Below are 8,676 nucleotides of genomic sequence, written 5' to 3' on the forward strand. Positions count from 1 at the left end.
GATATTAGGAATTATTTATTATGAAGCACCTATATTATGTCTATACCAGATAAGGCCTCAAATAATGCCTAACTTTGGAAGTAAGGCAATTGATATTTACAAAATAATCGAGTCTAGGCCTAAACCCCACCTCTTCTGGCTCATCTTTCAGAGCTTATTTGCCATGTTAATTCCTGAACTGAAACATTATAGAGTTAATAGTGTCCCAAAGGCCTAAGGGCAAAATTCTCATGACTCCTGGTCACTGGGCATGTTTGTCAGCATCTCTGCTCAGCCTTGCCTAACTTCTATTCACTTTTCTACCTAACTCCAGCCACAAAGGTTTATATCTGTAGTTGCCCATCTCTTTGTTAAAGTTCTATGCCTCTCCTGAAAACTAGAAGTAGGGGGCTACCTGTAGACATAGGATATCCTGATATTACAACAATTGAAAAACAAGACAAATGAACAAAAACTCATAGACACAGACAACAGTGTGGTGGTTACCAAAGGCAAAGGGGCCGAGGGGAGGTAGCAAAGGGTGAAAGGGGTCAAATATATGGTGACGGAAGAAAACTGACTTTGTGCAATATATAGATGATGTATTCTAGAATTGTACTCTTGAAACCTCTTTTATTAATCAATGGCTCTCCAAGAAATTTAACAAAAATTGAACAAACAAGCAAACACCCCTGACACTTAATGGAATTAAAAATGGCATTTTTTAAAATATTAACTTTTAAAAATTATTGTTTATTATATTAGATAGAGAGGGAGAAACATCAATGCTGCCTCCTGCACACCCTTTACCATGAATTAAGTCAGCAACCAAGGCATGTGCACTTGACCAGGAATATAGCTGGCAACCTTTAAGTACACAGGAAGATGTCCAACCAACTGAGCCATACTGGTCAGGGCTAGATGTTTAATTTTGATTTTATTATTTTAACTTTATATTTAGCATCATCACAGAGCTAATGAGCTAATGCATACTCATAGTAATACTTAGAGACAATGCAAAAGCACTTGGAATAACTAAAATAATAAATAATAAAAATAGAAAATAATATTGAAACATACTTGACACTTCGTATAATTCTTTCTTTTGAGCACTGTACATGAATTACCTTATTCAATTTCCACACCCACCTCAGTAGATAGTATTTTTAGTATCCTTATTTTATAAATTAGAAAATCAACAGTTAGGAAGGGTTAAATGATTCATCCAAGATCATGCAACTAGTAAATTGCAATTAACCTCTAACTTTATGTTTGTGTACTTCTAAAATGAATGCTATCAACCACTATTTTATTCTGTATAGCTATTTTTTCCCATGAGAAGAGAGTAAGCCTTTATGGTAAAGAAACCCATCAAAGTTCCATGAAGAAAGAAACACAGACCAATCTAGTCTTCCAAGAAATTAATTCTAGTGTAACAAACCAAGCATAAGAAATTCCAATCCCAATTTAATAGTCACAGAAATTTGCATGAAGAAATAGAGGTTTTGTCTGTAATAGCCACCTTTGTCTTAACTATTCTGCCTCCAGTGCCTGATCCTAATTTTGTCTTAGATTCCTAGTATGTGCATACCAAATGCACCAGATATTTTCAGAAACTAGTAATAAGTGGACCGGAGAAGCTATTCTTTCTTCTCCCCTGAAGTTTATGATCATGTGAACAGGCTACCATTAATTTTCCTCCTGGTCTTCTTTTGTTGGACTCCAAGATGGTATGATATTTTGTAACTTGCTTCCAGAGTAACTGGAGAATGGAAATTAAGAAAAAAATCATAAATTTTGAACTTGGTCTTGTCTTTACTTCCTTCTCTGTATTAGACATAGTTTTATTCCTAATTATTTCTTAATCTCAAGGAGTTTCATATGTAAAAGCATAAAGTAACAAAGGGGAGTGGTTGAAAGAAAGAAAAAAAAGTTTCCTTTTTTCAGTCTGCACTACTATAAACAGAGATAAAGGATAGTGCTTTTGCTTTCATCATAACCACTGCCTCTTTAAGGCAAAAATAATGAATTTGACAGATCTTGCTCACTCCACTACTTCTATGAGAGGTTGCTTAGCAACCATAGGACATTGGAGAGAGGGAGATGTTAGAGCAGGTTGCACAAAGAAGAAACTAACATTAACTCTGCGGATGTTAAACAGGATCCAACCCCTATCTTCCTTTCTTTCATGTTACTTTTGATCATTTTACAGAACTCAAGGTTAACTACTCCATCCTTCACCCTTCAAACCAAGGATCTGATCGAACTAAAGAGAGGAGATCTTTCACAGAGGTGAGGGAGTGTTATGTTAAAAATAAGAATGCCCTATTTGGATGCTATTTCTTTTATCTTTTTGAAAATTTTTCAGGTAAGAAATGAACTAACTGAAAAGCAAAATATTTCCAACAGCTTCATTGGCTAATTTACACTTTGCACTGTGATTTTGGACCTTTTTTGTTATTGTTCATGAGATGCGCTTGACCTTATTAGAAACTGGGTCTCTGAGTTTTTAAGTTTATGGGATAATGACTTTGGACCATTTCTATGAGATCCTGTTGTCCTTGAGAATCTGCTGCCATCATATTCTGTTGCTATTATTGTTTTATAGGTGCACTGCTACATAAACATAAATTATTCTCAGTCACCTTTGTTGGACTGCTATCTCTTGATTTTATCCAAAAGTTCTATTTTCTAGTTCTGAATAGAGATATTCAAATTTTTAAAACAACTCAAAGATTATGAAATATAGAAGATTAAGTTTACTTCATAAAATAAATAGTAGCCAAGAGAGCAACATTTTTATTGTGTGTTTACTATGTGCCAGGCTCAAAGCTAATTGCATTCATAAAGCATTCCATTAAATTCTCATAACAACCCTATAAAGCAAGTACTATTATTATTATCCCATTTAAGAAAAAAGAATCAAAGGTTTACTATCTAATTCAGGATAACAGCATTTTCATTAGTAGAAACAGTGACTGAGCCTAAATCTTCCCTCCTCAAAAAGCCAAACAGGGACTTCAGAGCTATCATATCGTTCTACAACTTATTCTTCAAAGATGACAACAAAAAAGGGAAAAAAGGAAGGAAGGAAGGAAGGAAGGAAGGAAGGAAGGAAGGAAGGAAGGAAGGAAGGAAGGAAAGAAGGAAAATATATTGATTTATATTAGAGCCTTAAAAAATAAGAAAACAGTAAAAACATGTCCTCATCTTCCAATGTGTTCCCTGGAAAACCATCAGCTCACTTTCTTGTGATGGAATCCAGGACACACAATGTTATAACAGATTATGGTATGACAAAACCACTCATGTGGTTTAATTAGACAGACCTGCATTCACACCCAGTCTCCTCCTACCCCTGGCTTTGCAGTTGGGCCGAGTGTCTTTCCCTCTCCACAGTTCAGATTCACTAGGTTTGTACAAAGATTTGAAATTAAGAAGTAAAAACGTCTTATTGATTTCCTATGCATAAAAGGCAACCAATACTCAGCATATTGGTATTATTTATAGAAAATGAAATAAATGTGAGTGATTGAGGATCTATGAAAATCTTAAACAGAAACAATCATCTCTGTTGCTAGTCTGAGAAATCCCCCCAAACTGTACATTACTGATTTCCATGGTTCCCTAATCATTTACACTTATTTCATTTTTCTAAATGTGATATAACCTGTTTGTTTTCAATCCATGTGAAATATATAAAAACTGAAGCACATGTAGTTTAAGACTTGCCCACCCTCATGTAGCTAGTACACAGCAGAACCAAGATGCAATCTCTAGCAGGCTTGTGACAGAGTGAAATGTTTCCTTTCTCTCTTGGCCTTCAGGCTAATAGCTCCAGCTACGTATACGATAATTAACTAGAGGAATTCTGCTTGAGACTTGAGTTTTTGCAAGAGCAGCCCCTTGCCAGTGTGCACTTATTCCCAAAAGGCAGGAAATATGAACAAAACAATCACTGTTCATCAAAGGTCTATAAGAGTTTCCAGGACCAGACTCAAATTAGTGGGTCAATGGACAAAGAACAAAGAGATTTAGAAAGTTTGCACTTTTCCTTGGATCTCTTCTCAGCTAGTAACTGTCTATGGTCTCATCCACATCATGTCTCACCAATCCTTCCTTCCCCTTACACATAAGATGCCTGAATTTTGAGCTCTATGAAGATGGATTTGAGAATTAGTTCTTCCATCTTCTTGAGCTATGCCCTTTCGGTCAATAAACATTTTCTTACTCCACAACTTTGATAGATTGAATATTGGCCTTTCTTTTGAAGCATCGGACACCTGAACCTTGTATCTGCAACAGGCTGGCCCAGATCCTGTAATTATCACTTAGAAAGCTATATTCTCCTACACATTACTAATTTGTTTGGAATGGACAATGTTATAACATAGTAATTCTATCAATAGCACTTAATCAGGTATATGTATTATTCCCTGTACCATCATTTATCAATACAACTAAGATAATATGATTTGAGCAATTTCTAGGTCTTCTGCAACCTCACAGGGCAATACACGTAAGATAGACACAGTGCGTCTTGTTGGCTGATTGTTAAAACTTCAGATACTCTAGAGGGACTAAATAAATCTTAATAGCTACTTAGTAATCCTACATCTTTATTGACTCCTGGTTGAAAATAGAATCCTAAAAACCAAAAAGTAAAATAAAAAGGAGTATATGGATATGGAAAGGAAGAGAGAGTACCTATGTCAAACTTGGGCTCCTTTATGATTTTGCTTTTGGTGTTTCTGCCTCTGTTTCTGCTCTTTTGAGTAAACACATGTGGGGCCACTTCTCTTTTTTAAAACCATCTGGAGGCAGAGTATCTAGAATGGTGGAAAACACTGCAGACAATTCACATGTGTGCATTAGTGCTGTCCTACATGTGTGTAAACTAAGAATCTGCCTCCCTTCCTGGTTTCTCTTTTCTAGCTGCATTTTCCTGTGGAGCGGGGGTGAGGGGGTGGGCGGGGAGAATACCTGCCAAACACTAATATACATATTTTTTAAATCTATTTTGAGAGTTATTTTTAATAGAAAATGTTTGCAATAAAAATGCTCAATAATTATTATGGTTCTTTCTCACTGAACTAATCTAAAATGGTGACAGAAATTGAATTAGTTACTTATATAGTATTCATATTGTGTTCCTTGTCTTTCCTATTTGGCATACCATTCTTTTATTGAAAGCATCATAATGGCATTTATGGGATGAATCTGAAGTCTCTTACACCTAAATCTAGCCTTTTCTCTTATTTAAGTAGAATATATAAAAATGTTTCTGCCCTACCTGGTTTGGCTCAGTGGATAGACCGTTGGCCTGAGGACTGAAGGGTCCCAGGTTCAATTTTGGTCAAGGGTATGCACCTTGGTTGCAGGCATATCCCCAGTAGGGGGTGTCCAGGAGGCAGCTGATCGATGTTTCTCTCTCATTGATGTTTCTAACTCTCTATCATTCTCCCTTCCTCTTCTGTAAAAAATAAATAAAATATATATTTTTTAAAATGTGTCACTGGGGAGCTACTTAAAGCATATCAGTAAATTAACTCACCATCCTTCTTCCAGGAGCAAACTTATATTCTGTTTAGGAGGTCATGAGTCAGAGATCTGGAGATCTAAGCTAATCCTGATATGAAAATGTCAGCTATGACCCTAGAAATCTTTCTCAAAATGTCTCAGCTTGATAGTTGGAAAAGCTTCCCAGGATAAGAAAAGAACACATCAGCAAGGACACCCTCAGAAGCAATGTTTTGTTTTGATTTGTTGCTTGGTTTTGTTTTCACTTCAGCTTTCTCATCTCTTTATTTTCCTTATCCTGTTCACAACCCTCGTCCTTGGCAATTTTCCCCCATTCTTCTTTCATTTCACTTTTCACCACCTCAAATAGAATGAACTTTATAAATAAAAACTTGACTCAGTCTCCTCTGATTCAAATAAATTCAGAAAATAATACAGAATATATAAAATTGTCACCCTAAGGATGCTAAATATCAGGCAAAAATTTTGACCTTTAAAAAAATCAAACAGCCCAATGCTAAATTGTGTAGGAACATCATGTGTTGTGTATTATATATATACGTGTGTGTGCATGTACATACATACAAACAAATATGTGTATATATGCATATATTTATATATATTTATACACATACAAATATATGTATATTTGTATATACCTATGGGTATATTTAATATTGCTGCACCTTTGTGGATGAATATAGTTTATCAGATAGTACAATATAAATAAGAAATACATCTTTAAACACCTTGGACCTTCTCTAAATGATATCACCACAAATGATTGATTAAGTCAATTTAGTGAGAAAATCAGTCATAACAGCTATTTGGCACAATGTAGACAAAACATGGGCTAATTAAGTTTTCCCACTTAACTGTGGTTGCTTGAGCCCATAAAGATTTGATCCCATTAAACCAGCTAAGAGTACATAGCTTTTCTGATACTTATTAAGCAGCTATTTTAGTATTTAGTAATCTCCACAAATTCTCTAAATTCCTACACTAGTTTCAAGCTATTTTCCTGTTAAACCTTTACTACAATCATTGCTTTAAAGGCTTCCTCATGACGAAATGCGCAACATACTATGTTATGTCTTAAAAATATCTGACTTTCTTGTATCTACCTCTGAGGATTATTGTGTATCTATTCTCTGCTCCATCAGGCCATGAGCTCTATTTACCTGACAACATATTGAAAAAGTAATCTACATTTTCTGCCTCATATTTTTCATCTACCATTTATTTTTAATCAACTGAAATCTAGTTGTTATCTTCATCATCCCCCTAAGACTGTTCCCTCAAAGGTTATGTTCCCTTTTTTTTCCCAAAAGTTAGCCATAATCCTCAAATTGTCAGGTGCAACAACTTTTTCTGGCTTCAAGTCTATATAACTTGACAGTGTTGAGTACCTCCTGTTGGAACATTGTACTTTAGTTTTTATAGAATCACTTTCTTTGAGTTCCTTGACCAATTTTTCTCAGTACGTCCCCTTGGCTCCTTTAGCCTAATCTGTTCCTTAAGAGTAGGTGTCAAAAGAATATCCTGTTCTTTTACCTTCTCTCTTCACAAAACACAATTTGTTCACGCCATGGCTACCTAAATAACCTATGGATACTCAACATGCTCCCATAACAAAATTCTTCTTTGTTGTTGTTATCCTCACCTGAGGATATTGTTTCCATTGATTTTTAGAGAGAGCGGAAGAGATGGAGGAACAGGGAGAGACTGAGAGAGAGAAACTTAAATGTGATAGAGACACATCGATTGGTTGGCCCCCACACATGCCCCGAATGGTGGTGGGGATCGAGCCTACAACCAAGAAATGTGCCCTTGACTGTAATTGAACTCAGCACACTTCAATCTGAAGGCCAACACTATAACCACAGAGCCAAACTGGTTAGGGCACATTTCAAATTATTTATCTTTTTCTCCAAATAGTTTATATGAACTATATTCTTAAGGGTGAACACATACTAAATCCTTCCAGAGTTCTAAGAGCTGTATATGTGTAATGTCATTTTACACTTGCAGCTACACTCCAACATTAGTGCTATAGTACTATTATTATTATTATTATTAATGTGACAAAGGAAATTTAAATAATTTTCTAAGGTCATCCAGCTAGATACCAGGAGACCTTGCCTTTGAACTCTGGGCTGAATGTATGTTCTTAATAGCTACACTATTCTGCACAAATGTGAGGAGGGCATAAAGAGGGAGAAAAAATAACCCTCCTTAAACAAACAGTTGAGAGAAATATACTTTTTATTGCAATACGCTTTTATGCAGCCAAATTGAAACTGTATTAATATCTGCATTGATATACACCCTATGAGTGATTTAGTATTGAGCAATATGCATTATAAACCACTTTTTTGTTTTACTGCTTACCATTTCCTTGATAGGGAGGCCAATTTGAGAAAAAAAAATATGTATACACACACATACACACACAATGCACACATCAAATTCATCTCTCTAGCAAGTGAATATATGTGTATATGTGTATGTGCATACATACATGTATATTTTAGTTTTCCTCATTATTTTTAATGTTGTTCATAGATGGTCATAGTAATTCAGAGTTAAAAGAGATCTTAGGAATCATTTTGGAAAATCCCTTATTTATTCTTCTACATTGTATATATGTTGTTTTCTTTCATAACATAGGTAGAACTTGAGAATAATAGTGTTTCAAATACTGATTCACAATTTGAAAACTTTTGTCAATTTGCACAGAGTTCTATTCCTTTCTCAGCACTTTCTGGACATCTCCCAAGTGCGGAGACTTGTTTTTCCACATCCCCATACAGCTCTCAGCAGGCCTCTATTTGTGAAGAGCCTTCAGCGGACTGGGTGGCTCAGAATGCAGTCTTCTAAAAGCCTGGGCTGAACTGCCCCTGCCTGGGACCAGTTAAGGGGATATAGTTGGAGACAACAGACTGAAGTATCAAGGGAGATGGTATGTGCAGTGTGGCCTAAAAATGAGGATGAGAAGAAATAGAGCTCAAATTGGCAGCTCGAGCTCTTCCCTGCCTAAATCACTCTCAGGGGTGCAGGTACAAAGAATGGGCACTGTCACATCCGCAGTGAACCATGCATCAGTAGCTTCTAGTGCAGCGGTTCTCAACCTGTGGGTCGCGACCCCTTTGGCGGTCGATTGACCCTTTCACAGGG

The sequence above is a fragment of the Myotis davidii genome, unplaced genomic scaffold (assembly GCF_000327345.1).
Source record: "Myotis davidii unplaced genomic scaffold, ASM32734v1 scaffold332, whole genome shotgun sequence".
NCBI classification, from domain to species: Eukaryota; Metazoa; Chordata; class Mammalia; order Chiroptera; family Vespertilionidae; genus Myotis; species Myotis davidii.